The sequence below is a fragment of the Cetorhinus maximus genome, chromosome 10, assembly GCF_964194155.1.
Source record: "Cetorhinus maximus chromosome 10, sCetMax3.hap1.1, whole genome shotgun sequence".
In the NCBI taxonomy this organism is placed as follows: domain Eukaryota; kingdom Metazoa; phylum Chordata; class Chondrichthyes; order Lamniformes; family Cetorhinidae; genus Cetorhinus; species Cetorhinus maximus.
In genome coordinates this window covers 63,204,907-63,224,341 of record NC_135888.1, presented here as the reverse complement: position 1 = coordinate 63,224,341, position 19,435 = coordinate 63,204,907, and the positions used below count along the sequence as shown (strand labels likewise).

At 40.3% G+C, this 19,435-nt stretch overlaps 1 long non-coding RNA gene across 2 annotated transcripts in view; it reads right to left on the bottom strand.

The window, feature by feature from the left end:
• The window catches only part of LOC144685241 (uncharacterized), a 29,495-nt gene extending 18,931 nt beyond the window's left edge, over positions 1-10,564 (bottom strand). For both annotated transcript variants that reach the window (XR_013577679.1, XR_013577678.1), the window contains exon 1: positions 10,335-10,564. This is a non-coding gene — a long non-coding RNA (uncharacterized LOC144685241). The remainder of the gene's footprint in view (positions 1-10,334) is intronic.
• Between the last annotated feature and the right edge of the window lie 8,871 nt (positions 10,565-19,435).

The following is a 19,435-nucleotide window of genomic DNA, read 5'->3' as shown; positions in this document are numbered from 1 at the left end:
CCAGGCCTAAAACACATTATTTCTGGATACCAAGCAGAAACCAAGATACCCGAAGCCATCACTCTTGACTCATTTGCATAGCTTCTGTTGCTGCAGAGGTTCTAGGTATTTCCCCTATTTGTATTTTTTGTTGTTTTCCTGTGCAATGCATATCCTGCAGCCAAAATGGTAAATGGTTGACCTTATCTAGTGTGGCTCCAAGCCAACCACTGCCAGTATGTAGTGGCTGAGAGGGGCACAAGAACATATTGTCCTCTTGAATGCCATTGTTTTCCTTATGAAAGATTTGGTGTCTCTCCAAAGCAGCGTATCTGGGATAGGGTGTTTGGTCGCATATGGAATCAAATCTATTTCTTTCTTTTCTCTTTCCTGCCTTCCCCGCTGTCAGCCCAACTTCAGTGCTGCCACATAATCATATTCTATCATGCAGCTGGATTTGCTGTCTGCTAGGATAATGTCTAGTCTGTTGCTCTGTTGGGGTATATGGAAATTTCGAAGAGGTTTATTTGATGCAACCAATTTGCTGCTTTGCTTTAAAAATAGGAAACATTTTTCTCCACTTCCAGTAAAACCTCCATTGTTCTAGTTCCATATGATCCTGCTTCAACTAAATAAAATTGCCAATTTTGTCAAAAGGCTTGTAGAGCTCTAACTGTTGCCCTACAAATGTGGTACCAGATGGACTCAAATGCAACAAACTGATCTGGCCCGACTGTTAATCAACTTGCATCAGAGATTTTTTTCCAAGTATGTTATCAGGCAGATAGTAATCCTGAAAGAAGCAGCAAAAGTTTTGTTCTGAAAACTCTGAACTGCAAACTCTGAACTGCAATGCATAGGCTGGTGGAAAGGATTTCTGTGACCCAAGAAACTAATAGGTAAAAACAAAAAAAACAAAAACAAACTGTTCTGTTGAAGGGTCGTGTAGACCCAAAACGTCGACTCTTTTCTTCTCCACCGATGCTGCCAGACCTGCTGAGTTTTTCCAGGTAATTCTGTTTTTGTTTTGAAACTAATAGGTAACTTCATCAATCCCATTCTCCTGGCAGATGTGTCCACTTAGAGAGCATGGCTCTTAGATTGAACTAAAACAATTCTTTAGGTCCATTCACTCCTGCTAGAGCAGTATTGGTGAATTTATCCATAGGCTTGTTGCAATATAAACTTCTGAAATTCCAGATTTCCTGGCAGAAATCAAGCAGGTAGACAGTTAAAATTGAGTGGTCATTGTTATAATATGCCTTTAATTCTAGAAGCATGCCATCACCAGAAGGGAAGTATGTTATGTGATCCAGCCTCAGTTTCATTTTGGCCTGTGGCAGAACACAGCAGATGCAGCCCTATGACTGATGTGCTCAAGCTTTCCATCCATGTATATATGTTTTCATGTATCTGGTTTAAATAAATGAACCCATAATGTGTTTACACAATCCCTGATGAGTGATTGGTGCTTTTATATCATTATAAAACCACAGCATGGTGTTCAGCAGTGTGCCAGCAAGATTGAATACAGGCACAACATGGTGAATAGCCTTCGATTGTGCTACATGGCACAAGGTGACCCCTGACGTTTTGGTCAGATCACTACAAAGTCACAGCATTGGAGAGTTGCAAATGCAGCGTGCTGACTGCACAGAAAAGCTTTGAAGACACAAACCAGGATAATGCTTAAGTATGGAGCTGGTAAGCAGACATATCCCTCGTGGTGAGATTGCAGTACATAGCCTGTCAGTTCCGTGAGTGGGGCAGTGCGTCAAGAGGACCAGTAACAGCTTAGCTCAGTCAGAAAAGGCAAGTGACCAAGGTGTGAGCAGGATCGATAGCGACCAAGGGAGAGTCAAACAAAAAAAAACAAAGGCATCATTAAAAATCGGACCAGAGAAGGTGTAATTATAACGGGTAGCTTCAGGAACTGCTGAACAATAAATTGAATGAAACAAAGAGGAAGGTCAAAAGGATATTGTCAGAATGTCCATAAAATTCCCCAGTTTGTATTGGGATGCAGTTGACCTACCATCCAAATTCAAAATATTTAATCAGCATACTGAGCTATACAGAAGCTTGGTTCTGATCTGGACCAGATAAACAAGCCATAAAAATTTGCTTAGTTATTGGGAATGAAGGTTTACATAGGCTGAACATGTCAGGATTGACAGAAGAAGAGCTAAAGGATCCCCAAAAGATATGGACTATATTGGAAGACCAGTTCAGTATCAGGTTAAAGTTCCATATTCATTAACTAGAGTTCATGTCAATTTGACAACAGCCTACAGAATTCATAGACCACTTCATCAGCAGATGCAGAGTAAAGAGTACGTACTGTGATTTTTCAGATGCAGAGCTAGCAGACAGAATTGTTGAGTTGGTGATCACATCCACTCCAATGGAAGCATTCCAGCACAATCTGCTAGACAAGCCAAAAACTTGTAGCATCGAAGAGCTACTCAAGGATGGACATAAATATGAAGCTATCCTCACAGGTTGACAAAGCCTACAGGTCCTAAGTACCAACCCAATTGTTGATGCACTAACTAGCACACCCAAACCTAGCAAGACATGTGGAAGGTGATCTCCTGCATGTATAAAGGAAATGCCCAGCTATCCAGCAATTCTGCAAAACATGTGGCAGAAAGGGCCATTGGCAGCAACAGTGCACGAGAACAAAGGCTGATGCAGCCACAAAAAGCCATGCACTGATCCAAATAGTCCGTACACAATGGTTATCTTCAAGCAATAAGAATGACTGTCCGGTATTTCATCCGAAACATATACACGTGATGATTGACAAACCAGAAAATGACGATATCCACAATGAGACAAAGAGCAATGAACACAAGTTTCGCACCATCAATCTCATGGAAAACATGCCTGTGGTCACATTATCCTAAATGTTTGCCAAGATTCTAATTATCTGTCCCTGTCCTAAGAAAGTTGGTAACTATTCATTATTAGTCGAGGTTGACAAAGGGCAAGTGCTGGCATACCAGCTCTGCAAATTCTAAATGACATGTATCCACAAACATGGAAGGCCATGGTGAAACCTACTGCTGTGAAACTTTCAGCACACGGTGGTTCACTAATTCCATGTGCAGGTTCCATGGTCATAGAATGCAAGTACAATCAATCTTCCTGGGCGTCACAGATGTTCTACATTGAAGAAACTGAAGGCCCAGCGATCGCAGGTCTATCAGCATGCCGTGATCTCACACTAGTGGCAAATCCATGGAATCAGTCAAACCTCACATGGCGGATCAGAAAATACTCCTATTGTCGCAGTTCACAACCTAACATCAAAATATCTAGAATATTTCGACAAAATTGGCAGTTTCAAGGGAGCTGCAACTTTATGCTTACAGGAGAATGCAAGTCTGTCAACTGATTCAAAACAGAGCACTAGTCTACTGGCCACCTTTGATCCCGCAATCAACACCACTGAAAACAAATTGAATGGACATTATCTCCTTACTGCATCTGTAACCTTGCTGTGCAAATATCATCTGCCACATTTCCCCACCGCCCCCTCCCTCCCCGCACCCCCGCAATTACAACAGTGGATACATTTCATAAGTACTTTGTTGACTGTGAAGTGCTTTGAAACTTCCTGAGGATACGAAGGCCGCTATATCAATGCAAATTCTATCTTTAAACAATAGCTTTGGTTGTCTATTCAACCGTGAAGGGCAGCACTGTGATGCTCAATCTTGTGTGTCTTCTGTGATTCAACCACTTCAATTTTCAATGTATGTGAAAATATGTACTTTATCTATCTAGCTATATACTATATATGTATATTTATATAATATTCATATTTATATATTGATTATATAAATTGCATGTATATATAATTTATCAAAGGTTTCATCATCGCAGCAATTGGTTTGACACAAAGCCTGAAAACAATTGTCAGATTAAAATTTTCTGTTGAACACCTTTCAAATTGTGTCCACTTAATCTTCAAGCAAGTCTCAAATCTGTTGTTAAAGGTGAACTTTTAAGCACTGGCTAAATAAAGCTATCATTCAAGGAAAATGCCTAGGGCAAGATTTATGATCTGCAGGACTAAGATAGTAAACAAAGTAATTTAGACATGTGCTTCAACAATGGTCAGGTTTGATAGAAAAATAACTTGAGGTTTGATCAGCCTACCTAACCTGGAAAATAAAAATTAGGCAGTGTGCAGAGAGTACTTACACTTACTTTGCAGTCAGTAGGATGATTATACAGGGACACAGAAAGGACACAAATAAAACCAGTACTCTACAACATTATGACAGCCAGATACTGCATTGATGATGCCTGCACTTTGACCTCATTGTTTATGATTTAATTTAAACTCTCCAACTGGATTACAGCCTTTAACTCACTCCCAACTTTTCATATGCAGCATGCAAACTCCTGAATCAGGCTTCAGCCAATTAATAGCTCTCTACTGTGTATCCACTATTCTATGCACAAACTCTCCTCAATCATATTACTGATCTGTGACTGTTCTTATTCATATTGCAAGTTAGATGGAGAAAGTTGAAGAAAGTTAGATGGACTGTAAGTAGCAAAGTGTTTTGGGTAAACACATCTATTCTCAGCTAGCGTGCAAATTTTCTGGAACTCACCCGGATTCAAAATACCAGTCACACTGCCTTTTAAATGCCATTCACCCACCCATACAGGGACTAGAGAGAAAAGGTGTCATTTTATATAGAAATTTTATTTTACAGTCTCTCTCTCTTGAAAAAAAGTGAGCTTTGTGATAGGATCCACATGTAGACCTGAGATATTCCCGTGCAATGATTTCATGAGGGATGGAGAAAGTCAGGAAGACAGTCAACCACGCTGTTATTGCATACTGGGAATTTGCTTAGTAGTGCTGGTGGAGTCCTGAGGAATTTAACAATGAATTAACACCCTTACCGGGAGCAAACCACAAAGCAGGAGAGGGAACCTAAATCTTACTGTCAGAGAGTTGCACCGTAGTTCCTAAATTGTTCAGAGATTGGAATGGTCACTTCTTTGCTTCATCACAAACTGCATTAAGGTTTCAGTAACTTTAATCTTGTAACAATAATATAGTATGCCTTTGAAGCTGCTCATGAGCAGCCACTTAGGTTAACTATTGAAGACAAATGGCTGTTTCTCTGTGGTTTATCAGAATTCAAATATAAATTGCTGGCACATATAACTTTCACTAAAGCTTTGCTGTTAACTGAAGAGTGTCAAAGTGTGATCATCAGGAACCGGTATCATTTATTTCTAAGGTGACGTTACTGCCCTTTCCAGCATCAGCTAACAGATTTTTGCAAGTAGTTCTCTATTTAAGTGGGCAATGAATATGTTTGATTATGTGACGAAGGGCTGCATTTCACTTTATTTGCAGTGAAGAAAATAGAAGGTTGTTATTCCTGAATGAAACGGTGTTCGGTTCTAGCTGTAGCTAAATATGCATAACTTGTAAGTGACATAATTATATATTTCAATAAATTTCTTGCCAATTGCAACTATATAGGAAAAGGTTCGCCAAACAGCTTTGATGTAGATGGAGTTCCTTTTGAGTGAGCAGTAGTCCCTCACATTTCGCAGCCCCCCTCACCCCATCCCACACCACCCCCTTTAAGTGTCTGTGTTGAATTAATTGATCTCATACAGAGCTCAGGATATCTTTGGTATCCCAGCCAGGATTCCTGCTCCATATCACAGTCTTATTCTATATTTAAGCCATTTCTTATTGAAAAGTACAAATGCGTGAGCACCAGGTGAGGACTGGGTCATGCTCAGCTCCAGTGCCACCCGCTGCCAAATAGTGACAAGGGTCTTAGGTTATGGCCACTATGGTGAATTAACAGAGGGCTGCAGGTCGTATTGTAATCCTACATGAGTCAACATCATCAAGAGAAAACAAGGCAAACATTGGCGGAGAAAATGAATAGTCAGTTTTTCAATATACTTGTAAAATAGTCAAAGGAAAGTTGCTAAGCACTTCACAATTTTACTATTGCTGTGGCACATAGGAGAAGGGGAACAATTCTTGAGATAATTGTTTTTAAATCATTTATTCATAATTGAGGAGCAGATATTTCAAATATTTCTGTCATAATATGAAAAATTAACTAACAAAAACATGAGCAGGCTTAGCCAGGTTTTCTTCTAACTAACTCTCTGGGTAGAATAACATTGTTGTGGCAGTGTTTCATTGGATAGACCATAAATATAATTACATTTATTTCCTTTAAGTGTTAATTTAAAAAAAAATACAAATATTCTAACCAAAATGCAGTTTATATCATTGAAATTGAGTACGGTAGTGTAGCGGTTATGATACTGGATTGATAATCCAGAGGCCTGAGCTAATCATCCAGAGAACATGGCAGTGTGAGAAATTGAACTCAGTTTTTTAAAAAGCTAGACTTAGAAAACAAGAACCATGTTCCTATTAGATTATCATAAAAATCCAGCTGCGTCACTCGAGGAAGGAAAACTGCTGTCCCTAACTGGTCTGATCTCTATGACACTCCAGCCCGACAACATGCTGGTTGACTCTTAACTGCCCTCTGTAGTGTCCTACCAAATAACTCGCGTTATTTGGTAGGACACTACCAAATAGGCAGGGCAACTAGATATGGCAAATATGTTGGTCTTCAAAAATATTCCCAAGTGCCCCTAAGAATAAATGTATTTAACAGTAACTAATCTGAAATATTGGAAGTTTGGGTTCTGTTTTGTTTTTAGTGAAGCTAATATTGAAAAAGAAACTGTAATGATGGCAGCAGTAGGGTTTTGTCAGTAGATGCCTCCATTTTCTTTAAACCTGTCACATTGTCATGATGCCATAAGATAAAGGAGGGTAACGTAGAGCAGACATTTTGTTAGCTAAGGTCAGTGAAGTAACTGAATGGATTTTTCATGTTTTGAGATTCAATTTTAGTTAACTGATGATGTCAGTTATAAAATAGAATGAGAAAAAAAGTGGGAACATTGGAATCTGAAGAAAGGAGGAAAATGTGGGAAATGCACTTTAGGCCTGTTAAAATCTGTAAAGTGAAAAGACAGATTATAACGTTTTTGGTTACACATCCAAAACCAGTCTTGTTGCTTCACCAATACTGACTGATTTGCTTTTCTGTTTCCATATAGCAGATGGGATGGGTATGTACCAGTCATTCGTTGTGAAACAAGGTAACTGTACCTCTTAATGCCTGTGATAGAGGCACTTACCTACGTTCAGATAAATATAGTTCATGTGATTCTGCCATGTTAAATCAATGGTATAATAAATCTCAAGAGTCTGGCTTCATACCTCGCACACAGAGAGTTGCCTAGTTTCTATTGATAGAAATAATATTATGGGATAGACTTTCAACTTGACATCTGGGCAATGGAAATGAACATCGAGCAGTTTCTATAATGGGCGACTAATCCACAATGTTGACAATGTACCCCGACAATATATCCTATTGGCTTTGAGGTATATATGCATATTGTGGGTTGCAGTGACATAATCTCTATATGAGGGTCATATGTCTAAATGTTCTTGAAAAGTAAGTCAAATTTACCCAATATATACAATTAGTGATGGAGGTTCTTGGAAGGATTGATGCAACCAGTAAAAAGTTTCTATCATAGGCCTCAACTGACTAAATATGCTAAAATCTGTACAAACTGTGCTCATAAAGGACGCCTTAATATTAGTTTGTAGCTAATGAATGGGTCAAAAACAAATCATTGTGTAATTATTACATTGATGGACTACGTTGTTTTATTATTACTGTTGTGAAATAACAGTTTAAATGGTTAATTTTTACAGTATGTTGTGGCTAATATTCTTTGTGCAGAATAAAGATGTAGCAATGATTTAAATAGCATCCAAGCGATTTATGTACAATTGACACCATTTAATGGAGCTTAGCTGCTAAGATGCTTAGGCACAGGTTGATTGTGAATATGCTTTCTTTTAATTCCAAATAGTTTTGTTTTCAAAGATGACCCATCAAACTGTTTCCAACTCTATCAACAGAAACATTTTTTTTTACATTGTATTCATGTGCTAGCTTATATTTTATAGCAACTGTTTGACAACAAAAATCTATTTTTGGAACTGATGCCTTCTTAACTGTCTGAGGCAGTAATGAGAGTGCTCTACCTGTTCTTATAAAGGCTCACAAATTCTACATTAACAGTGATAATTTTACAACAGGGCCCCAAAATCCTCTTTAAAATAAAGGGAATATGCCTGTTTTTCTGTCAAATTAATAATATGCTAATGAAATTTTTGAACGCATGCCCTTTCCAAAGGGCAACTTCTGTGAATGCAATTTTGTTAGCGTGTCATTAATTACAGAGAAAAATGGGGTGGTGGGGGAAGGGGGAAACAATTTAAGGCCTAATAATTGCTTTCATTGATGTGTGATGTGTAATTGCCTGTAAATCTACACCTTATGATTTCTACTATTCGATTTGCCGAGTCCACATACATCATCTACTCAAGATGTTTGGGCAGGTATCCTCCAGACTGCTACCCATGCTGCCAACATAAGAGACGTGAGAGTGATCCGTGGATAATGCTTGCACCTTTTTTTTTGCCCAGTGGGTAGAATGCAGCATATGTTTATTTTTCATTTGCCTACTATAATAACTTTATGATCAGTTCTGATATTCTCACAATTGTGGACTCATTTCTGCAAATCCTGTCTTCCTCATTTCATGCCAGCTACCAATATATCAAATCCCTTGAAATAAAATTCCATAGAAATTCTTTTTGTTTTGAGAAAAAGTGAGTACCTGTAACTTACTTACCTGTGATGGAACTTTTAAGTGAGGCAACTGAAAAATTACCAATATTATGTTATTCAAATTGGCCCAAGTTTATTTTTCAGGATTGATAGAACTATGAATTTGAGGAAAATTATGGACACGTTGTTCCTAATGAAGAGATTCTATTTTTTTAAGAATGAGAGCCACTCTTCTTATTTTATATTCCTATATAAATATAAAATATCTAAATGTATGGATGTAGAGAGATGGCTTGTTAGTTGCATAGAAGGAAATTGCAAATAATATCAAGGTAAAGAACCCTTCATTTTACCAAAGTTGGCTGCAAGAATTGCTCCATTTGCAATGCACTGTACCGGCATGCTGCCTGTTTGCTGTAAATACTGTATTTAGCCTTGGGAATGTTTCATGTAAAACTGCTAATATTAAAATTTAGCAATTTTGGGTGTGAGAACAATCTTGCAAATCTCACCACCAGTGAGCTCACTTGGTTGCATGAGACGAGTTACAAATCACATATTTCTTGAGACATGAAGTGAAGTGCAACGTTAAAGATGCTTGCCGTGAACCCAAAATATGAAATATACAGAAATCCCTCCATTGTATTAAATGTGGTTTAAGTTGTCAAAAACGGGAAGTTTAAATATTGGAATTGTATGTGTTTTTGAAATATGTTATGGCCTAACTTTTAATATTTTTGTTAAAATTTCTAAGTTAGGCTACAGCGCAGTAAAGGGGTAATCCTTTGAACATCAATATTAATCAACCTTATTTTACAGAGGCTGTGATGTCCTACAGCTATATTTTGTGCATTACATTCTTAATTCACATCATTTTGTAGAGATTTTAAAATGGAGGAAACCTTAAAATGTTACAATGATAAAATCTTATTTATCTAATTATATTTTAATCCATTATATAGACATATTCTGCTATGATAAAAGATTTATTGGTATGAATTTATTTTATTACTAAATTAATATATTTTTGACTAAATCATGTTCAGACAATTCATAATCACACTAAGTACCATTTGTCACCAAATATATTAAAATATAAAATCTATTGTAAAAGGTATGACATTGTTGGTTTGCTTCTCCTTTGCTATTGTATGAGTTTCAACAAACCTCTAGGCTATGATAATGTGTGCTTTCCAGATATATGTTACATTAACAGAACTACACATACACAGAGCTATTTATGAAATGAGTGTCATGCAGATATAATCTTGGAATGTTCTATACCAAAATTACTTGATAATATTAATAAATAGTACTTTAACATAATTTCTAAAACATAAACATTTTCCACTAAATTGACTCCCTGTAAGTTATTCCTGAACCTTAACCTTAGCATTTTTGAGTTGGAAAATTTACTGACCTGATTGCATCTCGGTAACAATTTGCACTGGTGCTGTTTTCAATTATTTGTTTTCATTTTTAAAGGTTTCTCAACCTTTTCAGAAATCAATGCAATTTTTTTTACCCCAAAAAAGAAACATTTAAAGATAATTGGTATAAATTAACTGATTTGTCAGTCTTGATCCAGCTTAGTATATGCAAAAAATCAATTACCTTGTTGCGTTTTCAGCTCCACAAAATGTCAAAGCTTCTCACAGTTTCTGGCTATGCCTTGATTATAGTTTCTGTGCCTCTCATTTTTTCTGCTCCATCTTCATCTATGAAACTTACTCATGGTGATTGGGCAGTTTCCCTTCCCCCATAGTCACCCATTACACATCATTTTCTAGCCGATGCATCTAATTGAAATGACTGGATTTTGTGTTTTCATTTACTGAACACCTACATTGAACTTGATACGTGACTGGTTCATAAACATTTGTGTATATAAAGGAAAATGTGCCGCTAATTTGCATAAGCGTGGATTCCATTCACATGTCTTGATGCATTTTTAGCTGTGGGAAGTTCCCCTTGTATCCCAGCTCATTTGAAACTCATGACATGATACCAGACCAATGTCTCTTTCGTTTAACTGCTTATATAATATGGCAACGGGAAAATCTCATTCAGTATGCATGAAGCTTATATTGATTAGAAATAAGGTTATTTAAAAGGAAAACTAGAAAAACTGAGTTATAGTTTCCTTTGAAAATTGTTAGAACAGGCGTAAATTCTAAGAAAACCCCAGCACTGCACCTAAAAAGGAAGTAATGGTTGATCACTTGATACTTAAGCTTCCTGTCTGTAAACTCCGTGGGTAGATTCAGGGGAAATCCTGAAAATTATCACTGGAACAGATATGTTCGGTCACATTTTAAATAAGAACTATAGTTTCAGTAGAAATCTATTTGTTTGTTCTGAACCATTGTAAATGAATAAGGGAACCCTGGCAATTAGCAGAAGTGTTCCTGTGAAATTTTTAAAAAACATATTACAATGCAGCTATACGGTCACTCTGTTCCACTGAAATTTATTGAACCTTCTGAACATTAAAATTAGTTCAATGATCTTGAATAAGTCTTAAAGTATTATAGTAAAATTGTTTGAATAGAAATGAGGAAACTTTTGAGGAAAGGGCCCAACCAAAAGGTATACACTATATTTGCAAAATGGCATATTTAACAACTTTTAATTTGGTCCAATGACATTTTTAAACTTAGGGCTATGACAAATATAATAGTCTAAAGAGATAAGATGCTTGAAACATGCAGCAGATGTGTTCTCCTCATTTAACACATGTCGGGAAAGCACATATGATAATGCATGGAGAGAGAGAAACAGAGTTTGTGTTTCAGGTCATTGACCTTTCATTAGAACCAGTTGAAGATGTACCACTTTTTAAGCAAGTAAAGAGGCATGGAAAGAGGAGGGGAAGGACAAAAAGGAAGATCTGTCATCCGGTGGAGGGAAGGAGTAGTGAAGTGACAAAAAAGATGATGGTTCAAGACAGAAGAGGATGTTAATGGAACAAGTAAAGAAACAAAAGATGGGCCTGGAAGAGGTGTAAATGGCAACACCAGAATCATTACCAACAGCTGCTGTCCAGAAAAATGGAGTGGTTTCTATCATCTTAAATTGTTGAATATAGTGTTGAGTCCAGACAGAAGATTGTAATGTGACTAATCAGAAAATAAAGTGCTATTTCCTGAGCTTCCATTGAGCTTCATTGAAACAACACACAAGGCTGAAATCAATCGGAACGAGAACCAAATTTAGTGGTCTGTTTGCAATCAATGGACATAAAAGGAAAATGGTCTTCGTGAAAAAACCTGCGTGGTAAATAATTTTTTTAAGAACAATCATACAAGGTAATGATGCGTATCAAAATGCACAAAGATAAGACAACTCTCCCCCCTTGCCAAGCAATGAAGGATTTGCCAAATGCTTTTTCCTGAAGAAAAATGATAGCCCTTTAGGCAAAAGTTGTGCACAAGGGCAGAACATAGAACAGAAGGTAGCAACTGTAGTAAACAGCTGCTTGTGAGCATCTTTGTGTATCTGTCTGTATAAAAGTTTTGAGATCCTTGACATATTTTAAAATGTCAAAATTGTAGAATAAAATAGTCATTTCACACTGAATCAATTGCAGGTTCATTTCCAGATTGAGAACAAATTAGAAATTTAGGTACACCCAGCAATTAGCCAGTAATTGACTTCAGGATCTGACTCTGGAATTCAACTTACAGAATCACAGAATTGTTGGAGCGCAGAAGGAGGCCATTCAGCCCATCATGCCTGCACTGGCTCTCTGAATGAGAATTCACCCAGTGCTATTCCACTGCCTTCTCCCCTTCCAAATAATTCTTATGAAGTTTAACCCAAAATTCTAAAGGTCTGTGGGTAATGCAGCTTCCCTTTCCTTTTTGTTCACAGAAGGAAGTTAAAAATATAACACCACAAAGAAAAAAAGGAAAACAAATCTAAACTGTGAAGTGTAAAAAGACAATGATGGAAGCAGATCCATTTAATGAAGAAAAGGCAAGGAATATTTTAGGCCTGTCTATAATATTTACATCATATCTTGTTTTCATTGCATGAGCATAAAATTATATTGGCCTAGAAATCAAGGTAATTTTTTATTTATTCTGATGAGTTTATCCCACAGAAATGCTTTCCAGAAGTTATCAGCTCGATTTATGCTCAAAATCTGGAAGATCTGTGTAATTTACTGCAAGACTCATAATAGTGTGGTTAATGATGTCAAATGGAAATGCAATAGCTCTTCATAATGTCATCACCCTCCACACTGGAAATGAGCTCTGAACCAGGTAAGAAAACAAAACCCATTCCAACCTAGTGCTCAGAAAGGACTGAATATTTTTAAGTATTTTCTGGCTGCAATTTATGATGTGGCAGTTCAATGCAACTTTTGAACCTTTCAATTGGAGAGGTGGTAAGTGGAGGAGATGAAGGTTAATTTTCCATTCCACTTCACTTCAGGCATAAAGAAGGGGAAGACGGAGACCTATGCTGCCCAGAGTTTCCTAGAATTTTCCTTAGTTCTGACAGTCGGCCAGCTGCTGAAGAAGAAGCTAGCCCAGTGTTCCCATTTTAATGAGATCTGATGCCCATGCTCCCAGCCTCCTGCATCACTTTTCTCTGCCTATGAACTTTGGGGTTGTTGGAGGGGGATGGAGTAGGTGGACACAATGAAGGATTGTTTGGAAAAATTTAAGGCACAAGGCCCTGTCTTGGGATCCATGTGGAGCTATTTGCAAGGGCTTGGGGCCAAGCCAAAGACTTTGCAGATTCAAAACTTTTTTAAACCCCCTAGGTGCACTTAAAAAGACTTGGCTTATCATCTTGCTCTCGAAAGTCATGTCATGAGTTAGACTAAAGAGAATTTCTGTAAAGCACAGCATTTGTGGGGCCCCAATTTCATTAGAACCTGCCACTGGTGTTAAGTTGGCTCAAAATTAGGGCATCCAAACCCAGGGTAACCAACACTCGGGCACTCAATTGGCCTGTTTTGTTATTGATTACAATGTAATAGCAAGGGGCATGGAAATAATGTTTGCCCTATCTTGCCCTTTGAGATAGAAGGACCAACTGGATACAGTGGAATGTGTGCAAGTGATGATTTTGAGCCCGAAGGAAATGCAAAATAGCAGACCAGGAGGGCATGGATCTTTCTTACTTTACATGGTAAATTGTTAGACTGTCACAATGCATCCACCGACTGGGTACTTCCAGAAAATCTCTGAAGCCATGTATTTAAACAAGTTTTTAATAAAAGTTAAGCAGCGAATATGTAGCCTAAGTTAATAACTGTACCAGTTGACAAACACACTTTCGTTCTCTCTCAGGTTATATGCACACACTAATCAAACAACTGCTCACATCATGAACTGATTGGAACTTATCTACTGAAACGTTGAATGCCATAAATTACACCCTACTGAAATCAAGGGTACATAGCTGGATGTACTGCATAAGTATAAGAAGGTAAAAGAAACAGTGTGTTTTCTGACAGCAGACCTTCTGACATTATCTCATTGAAGAGAACACAAAAACAGGATGGGTGTCACTCTCTGAGCATGTCATGAAGTGTTTTTTTTAAAGTAGCATAGTAACATCTTTCAAAAAACAAATTGGATTAAAATCTATTCGATTTTCTGCACTTTAGGCACTGGCATAGAAAAATGGAAGTTAAAAAGCTACTTGAGAAAGGTACATGGTACTTTTAGTGTGGCAGGCACAGGATTGCACTGATGATCATAACAGAGGTTTTATGGTGTTTGTAGAACACACTCCTTTTTCCTGTGACAGGCGCGGGGCTCTGGGGACAGAATGTGCTACATATCACTTCATTGGGATGATACCATGAACGAGCAATCCAATTTCTTAGGTGGGTTTTGTATAATTTGTGCATTGCTGGTCACTCAATGTTTAACAGAGAGAAAAAAAAATGCTGAACATTTTTGTAATTAGCTTATTGCACTCTGATTAATTATTAGTGTCATTCTCAGCGACCATGCTAAGTGGAGGCCATTTCTTGTCATGCCTAAACACATGCTGTGAAATTGTGGAAAGTAAAGCCTGCTGAAATGCATGCACTAGTCTGTCCTCACTAACCTGCAACTGTTTGAGAAGGGCTCACAGACTAGTCTGCTCTGTTTATTGATTCAAATATGAGTGGCAAAACAGAGGACTGCCAATGTCCACAAGCCAGTGGGCCCGTACATCACATATCTGGGAGCCAAGATTCTTTTGAGATCCCCTGCAGTTAAGCCTAGGGCCATAGGGTGTCAGTTGCCATGTGTCACCTTGACTCCCTTGCCTGACAAAAATCTGTCTAACTCTGCCTTGAATGAATTCAAAGACCCACCTTCCATTACTTTCTGGGGAAGAGAATTCACACCATCAACCCTTTGGAAGAAAATGTTTCTCCTCATCTGTCTTGAAAGGGAGATCCCTTATTTTTAAATTATCTACCCTAATTTCAGTCTCCCCCACAAGAGGAAACATCCTCCGTGTATTTTAATAAGATCATCTCTCATTCTTCTAAACGCCAGTGGGTATAGGCCTAACCTGTTCAACATTTCTTCATAAGACAACCTCTTCATCTCAATTTCAATTTCCAATCAAGACAAGTTTGGAAATCTCATGGTGTCAGTGGCTAGATGCACCATCTGCTGTGGTATAAAGCAATGGCCTCTAGGCTAGTTCTATAGATTGAAGCTACAGCTTCAACTCCCTGTAATAGTTAGATAGTCTCACCCAGAATGCTGCTGAGAATAATAAAAGCAAAATACTGCGGATGCTGGAAGTCTGAAACAAAAACAGAAAATGCTGGAAAAACTCAGCAGGTCTAACAGAGTCATATGGACTCGAAATATTAACTCTGCTTTTCTCTCCACAGATGCTGTTAGACCTGCTGAGCTTTTCCAGCATTTTCTGGTGTTTTTGCTGCTGGGAAAGCTTCCATTGGTCTCAATATCTCCAGGTTTAGATCCTATTAACATTAGAAATATCACACGATGCTTCATGGAGGTGGGTCTGGGGTGTGCTGTAGAATAGGGGACATGAAGCAATGGCATGGAATTGAAAGCAAATTATTGACCTAATGAGGCAATTGGCTGAGCAACAGGAGACAGAGTAGGAATGATGGTCAGGTACTCTAGCCTTGTTAATCTTGGTGATTTCCATACAAATCAGGAAACCCGTTCGCTGGCTATTGAATTCAAAAATAAAAAGTCAATTAATTGATTAATCAATTGTCTAAATGTTTGACCTGAAAGCTCCTCATGGACTTCCCGCTTGCCTCCATACACTCCAGTGAAACCCAGAAGTGGATGGGATCAGGTTGGGATTCTGATCCACTGGTACTCAACCATACTCAAATGCATAACCCCTTCCAGCTCTTTGACAGTTAAAATTCTGCCCAAGTGTCTTGCTGAGTCATGACGCTCCTACATGCGTTATAACTAGCTGAAAAAAGGAAACCAAAAAGACTACTTCAATACTACCTTAAAGTTAAAAGAAATTCTGTAAGAAATGTTGGAGTAGTGAGATCTTGCAGTGTGTTCTGCAAATTGTTTCTTAGAATTGCAGTACTATTTTCAGAGACTGAGAGCGGAATTTTCCATGCCTGCTGGCATCATGCATGATTGGTAGCATGAGCGCACAATATGGCATGATCGGTTTTATAACGGTGGGACACCAGCTTGCAATTGTCCACTCAGCCTGCCGACGGCTGGTCGCGTTTCCCACCATCGGATGTCAGGAGCCTCGTTGTAATACATCAGCATATCATTATTAGGCCTGCCTGCCGGAAACATTCCCCTCACCGCCCCATTGGATCATCCGTCCACATTGGCTGGAAAACATGCCATGCTAAAGCAGAACAAGGAGCCATAGGCAGAGAGACATTCTTGGGAGTTTATTGACAATAGTGAACAATATGTACAAGTGATTAATATCTGTGCCCAAGTTGTGCAACTAGTTCTCCTTAACTTTCCTAACCCTGCTGCTACGTCTTGGTGCTCCCCGGACATCCACAGCAGAGGTGGAGGCAGCCTGCTGACTGCAATGCCCTGTCTGTGATGACCTTGGCGGGTGTCCTCTGGAGGGCCCTGGCATGCTTTCGGGGTCCTGCTATGTGGCAATGGTACCCTCCTCGGCCTGTGGAGCTGGAGCTGCTGAGGTCACAGGAAGAGGGGATTGGACACTCTCGGAGTCACCTGGATGGATGGGCCCGGAGTGTGCACCTGCTGATCCTCCCCCTTATGGGTGCCTGGGGGCCCCAGGCTGACTCCTTGAGGAGCGGGGGTAGCTGGAGTGAGATCAAGCTGCCCAGCACCCCTCTTGCGTACACACTGTTGGAGTTGACCTGCACAGCAAACTCCTGGACCAAGGTATCCATGGTGACCACCATTCTACCAGTGTTGACCTTGGTGCGTTGGCATACCGGTGCTATCACCTCAGACTGAAGGCAGATGGGCTCCTCCATCGTGCCTTGCAATCTGAGGAGTGCAGCGGACATCCCTTCCTGATGTTCCTGAACCTGCCCTTACAGCTCCAGCAACTGTGACGTGACCGATTCATGTCACAATTGCTCATCATCTGACTCGGACTCAGCAAATTTCTGGCCTCCAGTGGCCCTCCTAGTGCCAGAAACCTGGGAAGTCCCTGCTTCCACCTGCTGTGGTTCGGATGGTGCAATGTGCTCACCAGATTGTGATCCTGTGTCTATTATAAAGCTAGGTCCTACCGAGGTGTGTGTCTCTGCTCTGGTGGAGGGTGTGGGTGAGCGCTGTGACGGGACTTCTTGGAGAGTGGCTGCAGATTCCTCTTCAGAGGTTTCTTCAGGGCTTGATTGGAGGCCCTGGGTCATGGACTCCAACGGCTGTTTGGCAGATATGCCTGCAGAAGCAAGAGGAGATAATTAATGCATGGCAGTGGCCTGTGAAAGAGGACACATCGCTCACAGCATGGTTGTCTGATGGATGTTACACTGCTGGATCCTTACTTGGTAGGGGACCACTGACCTCACTGTCAGCACAGGACTGGTCCAAATCCTCACCGGCCAGCTGGATGGCTCTGTTTTCAAACTCCGTGAGGACCTTGATTTCAGGCATTCCGCCACCAGTCTGCGACCTCTTGCTGTGTGCCAGCTTGTCCTGCATGAATAGAGATGGAGAAAGTGTAAGCAGGACAGCTGCCAGGCCAGATGATAAGTATGCCTGGCCTGTGTGGGAGGTGAGTGGTCCCATGGATGGGATGAGGACAATGAAGGTGTGTGCAAGAGAGTGAATGATGATGTTCCTTGAACCGGCAGTGAGTGAGGGCCCTGTGGATGTGTGATGGGTTTGTGAGTGTGTGAGTTGGGTGATGAAAAGAGTGACTTACCCTGGCAGAATGGAGGAAATCATTCATCCTCTAGCGGCACTGGGTAGCTGTCCTCTTTTGAAGGGTGTTGGCACTGACCACCATTGCCACTGCCTCCCAAGCCTGGTTAGTGCTGTTGCTGCTCATCCTGCAGCCAGAGCAGGAGTAGAGGGCATCCCGGCAGGCCTCCACTGTGTCCAAAAGGTGCTCAAGGAACGCGTCACTGAACCTGGGAGCTGCAGTCCTCTTCAGTTTCAGTGCTGTGTCTTCCAAGCAGCAGTGGTGGTCTGGAAGCACTGAGATGTGTGCTTGTGGCTGGATTTTAAACATGCTGCCCGGCATGATGCAATGACGGGGTGATGGCCAGTGAGTGACGGTGTGTTTCCCAGGAGTGCATAAATAATCTGGTGGGCTTGGGACAATATGGCGTGAAAACCCACCATCATGGCCGGCCCACCCGCTACCGCACTTACTACAAATCTGGGGTGGTTCTACTCATCACTCTAAACTCTCACAATGACAAGGCCATCCACATTCACTGGCATCTCACTCACTGCCAGCTCAAGGGACATCACCACTCACTCACTCACACATACCCTCACATTTCCACCTGGCCTCATCTCCTCTGGAGACTGCCTCCTCAGCCCTCATCATCTTGAGGCCACTTGCACAGATCAACATGTGCCCCCCACATACACCCTGAGATAACCCCCCTTCCATAGTACAGTCCTTGCCCTGCAGCCTCTCCCCTTGCCTGAGGCCTCTTCCCCCCCAAATAAGACCTAGCCCTGCAGCCGTTGAAAAACCACCTTCGCCTTAACGGCTGGTCTGGTTAGTAGAGACCTGCCCGGGAGCCCCTTAAAAGTGATGTGGTGCTGCCTGCGAAGCCTGGCGCTGATGACTGCGAGTGCTGCCCGAAGCAAGATAGGCAAACGAACCTCTAAGTCCCGAGCGAAGTGCAGCCTGCCAGGTGCATGTTGCTTAAATACAGTTGTGAAACAAGTCGGCGGGATGATCCAGCGTGGGGGGATGATTCCGGCAGGCAGGGATTATAATAATATGCAGATATATGATAATGAAGTTCCCGAAGTGCGGCAGCAGGAAATGCAGCCCACCACTGATGTTTGCAGGTTGGTTTCACAACAGTGTGAAACACATTTTTGGCCTTCCTGTCATATTGTCCGCTCACACCCGCCATGACACCTGACGTCATCAGGCATAGAAAATTCCACCCACAGCTCTTGAATGAACGTTCCAAAGTGTGAAGGATGATGCGGGAATTGGTTCTGGCTTTTGGGTATTTGGTAAAAAGAAAGAAAAATGGATAAAGAACTTAACTGAGTTAATTGAGATGCTTAAGTATTTTACCAGTGATTGGAGAGGGT